This window comes from Coptis chinensis, chromosome 7, assembly GCF_015680905.1.
Source record: "Coptis chinensis isolate HL-2020 chromosome 7, ASM1568090v1, whole genome shotgun sequence".
NCBI lineage: Eukaryota > Viridiplantae > Streptophyta > Magnoliopsida > Ranunculales > Ranunculaceae > Coptis > Coptis chinensis.
In genome coordinates this window covers 35,637,188-35,649,283 of record NC_141462.1, presented here as the reverse complement: position 1 = coordinate 35,649,283, position 12,096 = coordinate 35,637,188, and positions in this window count along the sequence as shown.

Genomic DNA, 12,096 nt, shown 5'->3' with positions numbered 1-12,096 from the left:
GATCTAGTTTCATCGGTCGATTTTGTTTCATATCAAATGCGAATTGATGTTGAGATGGAGTCCTTACAGAGGTACTTCTAAACAAAGGGGAATGTGGTATTATAAGTCATCCCATTCCGCATCCCCTCTGCAACTACTTTTGTTAGCCAACTAGTCAAGCTAGTCTAAGCAATTCTGCAGTCACTTCACTCTTGCACGGGATTCAATGCGCCGCGCCATTCTCGAAAACAGCCCTTCCTTTTAGCCCTCGAGCCGTCTTGGGCAAGCAGGCAACCAAGAGAGGTAGGCGCGAAAGGAAGCACTCTAGACCAAGACCTAAGCACACTCCACTATACTAGGATAGGAATGCCAAAAACAAAGAACCTAGCTAAGAAAAGAAAGAGAAGAATATAATTCCTTTTTTTTTAAATCTGGTCCGAAAATACAACTAGATCTCAGTAGCGCTATAATATGATATGACCCTGGCGTGAATGCGAGATGCCAGCGGAATGATCGGCCGGACAGAGGCTAGGGCTGCTTCCCACCGCGTCCTTCCTTGTGTGTCGGAGATACAAAGCGAGTGCACATTCGCTACGAATCAAAGGTAAGGTTCCGATCCGAGTTAGGAACAGAAGGGTGGGTCTAAAGAGATAGGCCTCCGGCCATTCCGATGCTTCCTCCTTTGCCCGAAGCTGCAGGGCCCTTCGAGAGAAATCAGAGCTTAGAGTCTTCCCTTTTTTATAGAATTTCGAAGCTTCTTAATAAGCAGAGTCCGAAAGCGCTAGTAAAAGATTCCTTATTGATTTTCTTTCAAGTAGAGCTCATCACGACCATCATGCTAATAGGACTTATTTATGTTATCCGCTTAAGATTTTGAGATGAAAATCTAAGTTGTAGTATATTGTATATATATAACATAAAGATACAAGTGTGAGAAGATAATAGAACAGCTAATAAAATAGTAGGACTAGGAAGAAATAAACAAGAGAAAGGAATATAAATTGTGCATCTAGAATACGAGGACATGATCTTAGCAAATTCTTTGGTATTAGAGTATTAAATCTTGTAAGATGGAACCGTGATAGTACAATATGGTTTCTTTTCTTCTTTTTTAGCTTTGAGCAATGCCAAATGAAATAATGAAGAGCTCCTGTATTAGTTCCGACATTATAGTCAAGGCACCAGTGATTAAGAAGCATTACACATTTATACATGAAGATGCCACTTGTTGATGTCTGCTTGATGTTTTGTAATCATTAGATTTCTTCCTTTTTCTTTTAGTGTTTGGGATGTTGTAAATGACTTGGTTTCTTTTGCTTTAATTTCCTCTTGCTTATATATAAAGCTGCCAAGTTTACTTATTCATTGTTGAGTCTGCAAGAAGTTATCAACTATAAATATATAATATTGCTATATATTTGTTATACAACTCTTGATTTTACATATGAATTTGCTAGTTGACATGTTTGTCGTATTGAGATTTTCTTATTACTTTATATCTTGTTCATCGCAGACGACTGGTCATTCATTATCTAGGCGACCAATGGTATCACGTTCTGCACAAACGTGTGAGCTGCAAAGCATGGGGGGAAGAGTGGTTGCCATTGGAAGAATGCTTGGTGATCGAGAGGATGTACCTGAGAATGCATATCGGATTATAGTGGACGAGATCCTAGAATTTAATGCTGAGTTGTTTGGTGCTAGAGGAAAGACCTTTAGTGACATTGACATGGGATCTTCTATTACATGGCCTAAAGCCTTTACTAATGTAATCTAAACTACTTTCTTAAGTTATATGAAAGATTTGGTTGTGTACAAAGTTGTAGGATAGGATTTGTTCAAGTTGTTGGATGGGATGTTTTTGTTGAAGTTTCAAGTATCCAATGAAAATATTTTGCTGTGATTTAGGTTTTTGTTATTGTTTTATATTTTTTTATTGTTCTTCAGTTATAGCTTTATAGGAATATATTTTGTTTCTATCAGGTAAAAAAAAAAAAAAAATGCTAAATAGATAAATGACAGCAAAGAGCCGATGAAACATTTATCCCATAAACAACGGCTTGAGTCTGTTGTTATATTCCAAATATAGGTGGGGGCTAATTTAAAGGAAAATGTGCTGACGACCGTCGTTATTTTACAAGTGTTAAAAGCCGTCGTTGTTGTTTAAAATTTACAAGTGCCCCGGGCCGTTGTATTTCAAAAACTACAGCGGTTTTTGTGACGGCCGTAACAACGGAATATAGCACATGTTTTCTTCATAAACAACAGCTATGGGCCGTTGTTTCTTGACTGTTTTTTTGTAGTGTTAGTCCGTTCATTCTTTAATGGTCTCTCTGACCATCAAAAGGAAACCTTAGATATAATGAACGGCGGATGTTTCATGGACAAGGGCGCTACTGAAGCATACAATTTTCTTGAGAAACAGGCTTCACGAAGCACCCATTGGGGAAACACTGATTCTTCCAGATCTTCTAAAGACACTCCTACCAAAGTTATGTCTATGTTCGAGGTCAAACCCGATCCGGAATTAAAAACTCTAATCGAGTCCCTAAACAAAAAGGTCGATGCTCTTTCGGTACAAGTAAATGATCAAAAACCTAAACAGGTCATGGCTGCCAACGCTTCCCCATGTCCTCTTTGCTTAAGTCCTGAGCACGCCGATTCTTATTGTCCTTTGGTATACGAGTGCCCTCCCCAACCTTCTGAAGAGGCTTGTGCTTTCAACATCCCTAATGCACCTTGGCGACAACATCCGAATTTAACTTGGACACCCCCTGCCCAACAACAAGCTCCTCCGGGTGTCAACAACGTTCCTCTACAACCACCCGCGAACTACAATTCCTATCGTCAAGGAAATCCTCCGCAATTCCAGCAAGGGCAAAGTAATTTTCCCAACAATGCAAATATAGGGTACCAAAACAACCGCAACCTTGTTCCCACTAATCAAGGATATAGCTACCAAAATCAACATGTAAATAATAACCGTGAACTAGTTCCTGCTGCTCCGCTGGTACAATCACAGCCGATAAAACAGCTGAAACTTTTCTAACATACATGAATCAACATAATCAAATCCTAGCTTCTATCCAACAGTCTCTTCAGCTGTTATCTCAGGATAAAAGTCAAAAGGGCGTGTTTCCTGGCCAAGCAGTTCCAAACCCTAAGCCTACAAACACTGCCTTTGAACTCAACAATGCACCAGGATCTAGTAATCCAAGCCAGGGTGAGGTAAATGTCATTACCACTCTTCGCTTACGGCGAACCATCGACAATAAAATACGTTATGCCAAGCGGAAATTGATGAAACCACGGTGGCGACGTCCTTCCAACTCCTACCTCGCGAACCTATAGCGGACGAAGTTGTGCCTTCCAATTCTACACCCACGTCCCTAGGGAAAGACGCCACTGATCCTTATGCGCGATTCCGCCCAAAAGCTCCGTTCCCTGCCCGTTTGGTAAAGAACAAATATGATAAACATTTCAATGAGATCCGTGAAACCTTCAAAAATTTGACCATAAACTTACCTTTCCTAAATGCGCTTAAGCATTTACCCAAGCATGCCAAGTTTTTGAAGGACATGTGCACCACCAAACGACGTACGAATGTTCCTCAACAAGCGTTCCTCACTGAGCAATTTCCCTTGATCACCACTACTAATGGTGTGGTAAAGTACAAGGACCCAGGTTGACCAACTGTACCATGCACGTTGGGTGACAAGTATACCGCTACCGCACTTTTAGACCTAGGTGTCATTGTTAACCTACTTCCCTACTACTTATTTAAGCAGTTAGGTCTTCATGAATTAAAACCTACCAATATGACTCTGCAACTCGCGGATCGCTCCATCAAGTACCCAAAGGGCATAGTAGAGAACGTCATAGTCAAGGTCCAAGATTTTTACTACCCAGTTGATTTTGTCATTCTAGATATTGAAGTGGTCTGTGACTCCATTCCTATCATCTTGGGATGTCCTTTTCTTGCAACTGCTAACGCTCTCATAAATTGTCGGGACGGTTCAATGACATTGTCTTTCAGGAACCTTTCTGTCCAACTTAACGTATTCAAATTAATGAAACAATTTCCCGATCCTATAATGGAGGGCGAGATTAGTTTGGTTGATAGTCTAGAACATGATTATTTCACAAACTCTTTTCCCCCAGACGAGATACACCAATTTCTTTCTTTTGATAATCCTGAGTTTGACGATGACTCGTACATAAAGGATGTCCACGCATTATTAAAGTCGGTACCACTATTTGATCCTACTGTTGCGTTGCAAACTGATTCAAAAGAACCGGATTCACTCTTTTCCATTAAAGAGATGATCCCTCATGAATCCTTGATCCCCAATCCTCCAACTCTGGATTTAAAACCTTTACCCTCTGATTTGAAGTACGTGCATCTCGATCTCGATGGTAGTCACCCTATAATAATTTCTGCTCACTTGACTACCGACGAAGAGGCACATTTGATTCATGTCATTCGTGAACACTGCTCCGCTATCGGACGGTCCTTAGATGATATCAAGGGAATAGACCCTAGCATATGCACGCATCACATACATCTCGATAACAGCACAAAGACATCGCGAGAACCACAATGCCGCCTTAATCCGGCCATGAAGGAAGTGGTGAGAGAGGAAGTTTTATGATTACTTGATGCGGGTATCATATACCCTATCTCTGATAGTGATTGGGTTAGTCCTGTCCACGTTGTTCCCAAAAAGTCCGACATTCAAGTTGTACAAAATGAAAATGGTGAGTGCATCTTCACTCGCATTCCATTAAAATGGAGAATTTGCATTGACTATCGCAAACTTAATGCCAGAACATGTAAAGATCACTTCCCTCTCCCATTCATTGACCAGATGCTAGAACGTTTAGCCGGTCATGCTTACTACTGTTTTCTTGATGGCTATTCTGGATACTTCCAAATTGTCATCGATCCCGCCGATCAAGAAAAGACAACTTTCACGTGTCGCTTTGAAACCTTTGCATACAGACGAATGCCTTTTGGTCTTTGTAATGCCCCAAGCACCTTCCAACACTGCATGCTTCACATTTTCAGTGATATGGTGGAACGTTATATGGAAGTCTTCATGGACGATTTTTCCATCTACGGAAATTCCTTTGACGACTGCCTATCCAACCTTTCTAAAGTATTAACGCGTTGCGAAGAGAAAAAATCTGGTACTCAATTGAGAGAAGTGTCATTTCATGGTTACCAAAGGACTTGTTCTAGGTCATATTGTTTCGAAAGATGGGATAGAGGTTGATAAAGCTAAAATTGTTAAAATTGCTTCGCTACCTTTCCCATGTACAGTTCGTGATATCCGTGCCTTTTTAGGTCACGCTGGATTTTACAGGAGATTCATTTAGGATTTTTCTAAAGTTGCTCGACCTTTAACCAATCTCCTGCTTAAGGATGCAGTATTCGACTTCAATTTTAATTGCAAACAAGCTTTTGATACTCTAAAACCGCCTCGACTACCGCTCCTATCATTCAACCCCTGATTGGTCTCAACCATTCGAACTAATGTGACGCTTAGCGACTTTGCTATTGGCACCGTGCATTTTAGGCATAACGACGTGATGACAAACCCATTGTCATTTACTACGCTAGTAAAACTCTTAATGATGCTCAACGTAATTACATAACAACTGAGAAAGAGTTCATAGCTGTTGTCTATGCTTTGGATAAGTTTCGCCCTTACCTAGTTGGAACATCCACCATCGTATATACTGACCATGCCGCACTTCGGTACTTACTCGCGAAAAAGGACCCAAAACAACGATTGTTCCGCTGGATCCTTCTCTTGCAAGAATTCACCCTGGAAATCAAAGCCAAGAAAGGAACTGAAAATGTCGTGGCTGACCATTTATTAAGGCTGGTTGGTGACATTGATAGTGATTCTGAAGCTATCTGTGATTCCTTCCCAGACGAATATTTATACTCTATTTTCTCATCTCCATGGTACGTGGATATCGTTAACTACCTAGTTACTGAGGAAGTTCCTTCCTCTTGGTCACGTATCCTGATCATAAAAAGTTCTTATCCATTGTAAAATATTATTTTTGGGATGACCCCTACCTCTTTAAGTATTGTTCGACCAACTCATTCGTCATTTGCATTCCGTGGGAGCACACCGACGTATTATCCTTTTGCCATGAACAATCTTGCGGAGGTCATTTTAGTGGAAAGAAAATTGCGGCCAAGGTATTACAATGTGGTTTTTACTGGCCTACCCTTTTTCGCGATGCACATGAACATTGCATAGCTTGCATTCGTTGTCAGCACCTAGGTCAAATTACCAAACGAAATATGATACCCCTAAATCCTATCTTGATTGTGGAAATTTTTGATGTTTGGGGCATTGATTTTATGAGACCTTTTCCTATTTCTCAAGGTTTTCTATACATTTTAGTCGCTGTAGACTATGTGTCCAAATGGATTGAGGCACTCGTATGTTGCTCAAATGACCATAAGACTGTCGTGAAATTTGTTAAAGAAAATATTTTCTCTCATTTTGTTGTCCCCAAAACTATCATCAGTGATGGGGGTACACATTTTTGTAATAAAATTTTTGGGTTTTTAATGAAGAAATATGGAGTTACTCACAAGGTTGCTACTCCATATCACCCACAAACGAGTGACCAAGTGGAAGTCTCCAACAGAGAGATAAAGTCTATTATGGAGAAAACTATCAACCCATCAAGAAAGGACTGGTCTCTCCGCTTATTGGATGCCTTGTGGGCATACTGAACAGTATTTAAGACACCTATAGGGATGTCTCCTTATCGCATTGTTTTTGGAAAACCTTGTCATCTGCCAGTTGAACTTGAGCATCGTGCCCTTTGGGCCATCAAAAGCCTCAATTACAATATCATCGAGGTAGGCGAGAAGCAAAAATTGCAATTAAATGAGCTTGAGGAGATTCGGAGTGATGCTTATGATCTTTCAAAATCCTACAAAGCTAATATGAAAAGAGTGCACGACAAGCACATTTTGCGTAAGGATTTTAAAATTGGCCAAAAAGTTTTTCTATCGCATAACTCCAGTTACACATTTTTCCCGGTAAATTGAAAACACGGTGGTGCGGTCCTTTCATTGTTTCAAATTTGTGAAACATTGGGGGTAATCTCTTTGCTTAATCCACAAGATAACAGCGAATTTCAAGTCAATGGACAATGCCTAAAATATTATCACGAATTACGCTCACCAAATGTTGAACAGACTCTTCTTCAGGATTCGGTCTACACAGACTAGATGTTTCGTTTGGCGTACTCAATCTTGTTTCTATAGAGGGTATGCCATTTTGGTAGCCGGGCCATCTTCTATCTTATGATCTCTAAAGTTCTTTGAAGTGTGTGGTTACAAGCGCCGAAACCTTAGTCCACGAAAACTCTATTTTAGAACTGAGTATAAATGTCTTCTGCAACACGAGCAAATGTGCTTTTCGGTAAACGATGGGTACCTAAAAATTCACCTCCTTCCTTCTCTTTCCTTTTCTACTCTCTGCCTCGCGAACTTCAGCTAATCATTTGGTGTAAGTCTCACTCATCACGAATAGGGAATGGTCGTAGTACTTTTGCTCGTAAACGACATGCGCGAAGGATGGGCTGGTGTATGCATTGCCAAACACCCTTCTGTCTAGGTCTTGACTTCCTATCAGATACTAGCCAGTTTAAGATATACTTTTGTCTGACACCAGCTGTGCAAGATAATCTTCGTCACCGCGCCATTTCTCCCACAGGTTGGGATTCGTCTTGAGAATCTGACGTTAAAAGACTCGATTCGTCTTGAGAATCTGACGTTAAAAAACTCGACTCGTCTTGAGGATTTGACGTTAAAAGACTCACCTTGTAGATATGTTTATATTGTTGCCTTTTCCCTTTGCATTAAGTTTTACACATGAGATTCGTGTCCAACCTCAAATGTCGCATACTTGGAACACAAACGGGCAATGGATTCCACCAGACCAACCCTAGAATTGGTTACTTTGAGTTCCCTTGGGGCAGTTTGAGGATAGCCGTATGTAATAAAGGGCAATTTTATTAGGACCGTGGCAGCGCATGGTCGGGGATGGTACCGTCACGCCCCTAACCCCATAATACATAAAGGTAAAGCCCCGCGGTCGGCTGGATTGGGTTTGCTCGAGCCGACATGGCCGGTTGTCTATGATTTAAAATGGTGACTCTTCTGGACATCCAGTGTTCTTCACGTATATCTCCCTTGTATATAAATAAAACCTTTGTTTATAAATAAAACACTCTCCTTCTTTTCAAAAACTCTTGTGACCTTTGAGAATGACTCATACAATTGGATAGCATTTTTCGTGCCGATCATTTCGATATCTCATTCATCCAATTCGGAGTCCAAACGAGTCGTGGGTAAACGTTTAGTTTTTTTAGGCTTAAATGGGGTTTTTGGCTTGATTTGGGCTTGGGAAATTTTTTGGCCCAACCAAAATATCGAAATCTCGGGCCCTTTAAACCCGACAAAGCCGACCACACGCATCACCATCACCCACTTCGTCTTCCCAAATTTCCGGATCTTGCCCCCTCTCGTTTAAGTCTCGCACGAGACAGGCCCACGCTAAATCCAGGTCTCGCACGAGACTCTTACAACTCCAACCACAATTCTCTTCCGTCAGCAAGTCCCATTTCTCCCCCTCATCATTAATCAATAGCCAGCCTCTCCCTAAGACCAGTGATGGCCAGAAACAGGCGTATTTGTGTGGAGAAAAATTTTGAAAATTTATTTGAAAACGGGATGTTTGCTCCATTCTTTGATAATGAAATTCACTCTAGAGGATGGGAGTACTTGTTATATGATAATGGAGGGCTTTATTCCAAGGATTTGGTGATGAAATTCTACGACAATGGGAGCTTTAATGGCGACCATTTTTAGGTTACCGTCGAGGGTGTGCGCCACGAAGTCACACCTGTTTTGCTCTCCGGGATCACGGGCATTCCTCTGGTCGACCACGTACTGACTCAGCAACAGTCCGTGTACCCACAGATTTACGACCTAATGCTTGACACGCTAATCGAGGGAGAGGACAACATAGACGGAAAATGCATGCGTATCGGGCTTCGGTCGCGGAACCGGTTAGGTTGTGACTCAATGGCTGGGACTGAACGTCATTGGCACCTCGAAGCCCTCAGACATCAACAAGGCCTTCCTCCACTTTCTCTAGATCCTCCAGGAGTGAAAGGGTAACTTATGCATCGTTACCTTTCTTTTTGATATTATTACACATGCCACTCTTAGATCAGCCCCTTTTGCTGTTCTGGTAACGCAAGTTATGATTACCTTGGGTTTTCTGTCCGCCACCCCGCTACTCACTATACCACAATATGAGAATATGCTTGTCTTCAAGAAATGCATACTGGACCCTTGGGAACCCACAACACCTAGGGCTGCCGAGCACTCTAGCGTAGGCTCATCTCACCCACCCTCTTTTGATGAGACTGCCATGAGTAAGATGACCCAACCCATAGATGCCTTACGTGTTGTGAACAATGGTTTGAGAGACATGTACACTCGCCAGGTATCGATGAAACGTACCTTGGGCGAGTTAAGGACAGATATGACCACTCGCCACGAGTCGATGACAAACAGCATGGGCGAATTCCAGCAGGAAATGAGAGCTTCCATGACTACATTTTAGGACCATATGCTTACTCGCCAGAACCAATTCCAGCGAATGTTCATGGTGAGCCAACATCGATTCGAGCTTTCGGTGATGGATACTGCGGGTGATATCCGGGGGGCGGTTAGCCTCCACGGGGAGCTCATCTTGCCGCGACGACGTCGCGGGACTCTCGGTTCTTCTTCCGCGGCCCGGGGGATTCTTCCTCGCAGCTCGAGGATCATCAGTAGCTAGTTTATTTTTCCAATCTTGTATAATATTTATGTCAGATATTTGATTTACGTATTTGCATTTCCAGCTTAATAGTAGGTTATTTCCTAAAAATTTCTACCTGGATATATTAGTTATATCTAATATTATATTATATAGGAAGGAACATATATAATAATATTAGTAATAATAATTTATATAGGTATATATAAATATATATACATATATATTTTAGATGTCACACTTAACAACAAACTTTACCATAAACTAACGTTTTATTAAACGGTCATGAAAACGCACAAAAAAATGGTAAGAAAACGGTCATGAAATCGCATCTAAAAACAGTCAGAAAACGGTCAGAAAACGGCAATTTTCTTTCTATAAATAAGTTCAACACTTCCTCCACATTCACTCATTTCATATTCTTCCCTTTACACTTTTTATTCTAAAAATCGTTTTTAGTCCGCTCCAAATTTCAAGCTTCATGGATGCACTAGAAAAGTTTGAGCAGCGGCAAATTGAATATGCTACTCAAGTCTTCATGCTTGTTTGTTTCATTATAGTAATGTTGTTAATGTGGCATATAGTTCTATATAATATTTAGGTTTGTATTTCATTCCCCGTATCATTATGTTGTGTTTCCATACCGTTGTACGTTCTTACATCTTATTGTGATAGTATATCTACATTTTCCTTGTCTTTCTACTTACGCTAAAAAAAAAAAAAAAAAAAGGAAAAAGAGGGGGCACTCCTTGTAACATGCCTCATTCTTCTCATCCACACTACATCTACTTTTGCGCATATCTTAGAAGATACACGTGGTCTAACTACCCTGTGACACCTCGATCCATATCTCTTACATTTTCGGATTGGTGCCTATTTATAACAAGGATAGAAACCTCAAAAATCTAACTTCCCTTTTTCCAAAAAAAATTTTCTTCACCACTCCATCTTTAATGGCCCTCACTCGAAGTTTCGTGCCCGAGCAAAATTTTATGGAAATTTTCCAAAATGGTCTTTTTCATCCCTTTTTTGACATAGAAATATTACGTCGAGGATGGTACCCTCTTTTACATCATAAGCAGACTTTTTACTCCAGAGAATTGGTCTTGTTGTTCTATAAAAGCGGTTATTTCCAAAATAGGCAATTCTTTGTCCGTGCAAACAGATGCGAGCATGAATTGACTATGGAAATCATCTCTGAGGTACTTCAAATTCCTATTACAAACCAAGGAGTACACTTTCAGGATTCACCTTTCGACAATATCAGGCATCTTATGTTTGCAACTATCCTTTACGGCGAATACAACTGGAAAAACCGTATTGTTTATTAACGATCTTTGCAAAAGAACCAATTATCTGTGATCCAATGGGTAGCTCATAATGTGCTTGGGACGTCTAAGACTTCTGAAATAACCAAACCCCTCCTCCATCTACTCTGGGTCTTACAGAGTAACTGCAATGATTTTTGCATTATTAAATTTCTCTAGAACACGATCGCATGTGCCAGGAAAAAGGCAGCTCCTTTACCAACCATTGTGATACTTATCATGATACGTTGGGGTTTTTCTAGTACTTCTCCTCATACACCTCTTCGAACAGCTAATATTCTTACCATTCACTCAGTATGTAGGAACGGATTCTGGAACCCCGACGTTGCAAAGAACCATGTCGGTGCAGAAACTGGCGAAGATTGTTCCGCTGACAACATCTTCACTAAAAATGCATTATGCAACATATTTAATCCCATGGAAGGCCTTCGTTTAATTCAACAAGGACTGATGACATTATTCAAACGTCAGAACATTATCATCACCATTCTTCTTGAATTTTAGGACCTGCGGACAATAAACGAAGAGGAACAAACACAATTCTTGCACAGCCACAACCAGTTCTTGGCAAATCACACTCTCATAATGGAGAACCACGCTGAGATTTACCAGACAGAAAGCGAAATGTTGCAACGGGCTGTTGTACGGATTGACGGCATAGAAAATCTTATAAATGGATCCCTCCCACAAAAGGATCCTCGCCGTTACTAGGGCCCATGACACCATTTAAATTTTGCAATTTTATGTTCTTTGTTATTTTCTTTTTAGTTTTTAATTATAGTGATATTTTCCTATGGTAATTTGTTTTTACTTAATCATTCTCATCTTATTCTAATATTTATTAATATTTGTCTACAGGTGGCATCTTTCTTTGTACGTCTTCTACTATGGCAGCCCCAAAGATAATTTCAGAACAATCC